Raw genomic sequence first — 1,672 nt, forward strand, 5'->3', positions numbered from 1 at the left:
AGTACAGGTTAATATTTTAAACTCTCATGTCCATGACCCTTTTTCCTTATATATATGTATATTTAAATGTTGTGTATGTAGTTTTGACTAGTTTTTAGTAATGGCATTATTTTATCATTTTCCCCTGAGTTATATGTTAGTGCTTGCCTCACTAACCATCCCTGGATACTGCATCATTTCATGATTAAGGGCAAAGGGGTTTTCTGTTACTCCTTGCAGTGTTACGTGGTGTGGTACGTCGATTGAGTTGCTGTGAAATGGTGAGCCTCCATATTTTGGAAAGCCCTGCCATTTCATTAGGTTTCTTTTCATATTTTAGTAATTGTGAATTCTCTTTTGTCGTCGTCGGGGGAATGTCCCGACCTAGTTTGGTATTTCTAGTTTTAAAGGCATTTGTGAATGGTATTGGGATGATTGATTATCTTGTTTAGACTCTTAGATTTCATTTGATTCATCTATCTTATTTACTATTTTGGCTGGCTTCCGCTGTTTATTATATTATGCTCTGGAGGTTAGGCTAAGGGGATGGTCTCCAGCCCATGGTAGGCTTGAGGTACCCGTCATGACTGGTCCTGGTTCGAATAGTGACAGAAGTCAACTAGGGGTTGACTCGTAGTATGTATAAAACAACTTAAATGTAAAATAGGGGATTTATTGAAATGTTTTTATAGTAACAATTTCTTTGCTCTTAGAATACTATCTTGAGGATGAAAATAATTAGAGTAATCAATTGGGAGTAAACCTTAGGGTTATACCCTTCTAGGTGTGAACACATGCATGGGTAATTGGGAATTTATTCAAATTTAGCTAGGAGATATGGGTAGGCTAGATTTAGAGGTATTACTTTCAATCTTTCAATAAAACACCAAGTTTCACAAATGGGTTCTTTCGAACACCTCATAAGTGTAACAATTTCACCAATCCATGGCCTCAATTAACATCATTATGTTTAAGAGACGCTATTAAATGAAATAAACCAGGTTATTATTTACATTTATTCCTCACCCATACCCCATCTTTCAAGGATGATAGGGGTTCAAAAGTAATTTGGACTTGTAACCCCTAATTCTTAGTTAAATCATGAAATAAATGCAAAACCCATAATAAGATAATTAGGAAAATAAATAAATAATACACATGCACTAATCACAACCTATTCAAGCATAATCCTAAGATGAAGAATTAGCTACGCATAAAAAGAGAAAGTAAAGATATACCAAAGTTTCTATTAAATTGATCCATGAAAAATAAAAGGAATGAAAACCCAAGCTTTGATTTTTAATAAATCTCCAATGGAAAGAACTAATCTTTCACTTGGGAATCACTCTAATGTGTTCTTCCCTCAGGAGTAATATAATCCTGTTTAAAGATCATAAAAATGAGCTAAAACCCCTTATTTAAGTCTTAATTCCATATCTTCCAAATATTACAAAAGTGCCACCTTACTTGATCTGCTTTAGTAGATGCAAAGCAGATGGAGAGAAAATACAGAGCAAATCCAAAGCAGATTGGGTGCAGATTTGCTCTTTTTTTTATATTTAACCTCTCATTGACATGAATGGCTTGCTCATCTTCCATTTTCAACCTTTACCTACACAAATGACTATTAAGTATGAGATTAACATCAAGTCAACAGAAAAGCATAATAATTTAAGCTTAAAAGTTGCTAGCA

The sequence above is a fragment of the Capsicum annuum genome, chromosome 8, assembly GCF_002878395.1.
Source record: "Capsicum annuum cultivar UCD-10X-F1 chromosome 8, UCD10Xv1.1, whole genome shotgun sequence".
In the NCBI taxonomy this organism is placed as follows: domain Eukaryota; kingdom Viridiplantae; phylum Streptophyta; class Magnoliopsida; order Solanales; family Solanaceae; genus Capsicum; species Capsicum annuum.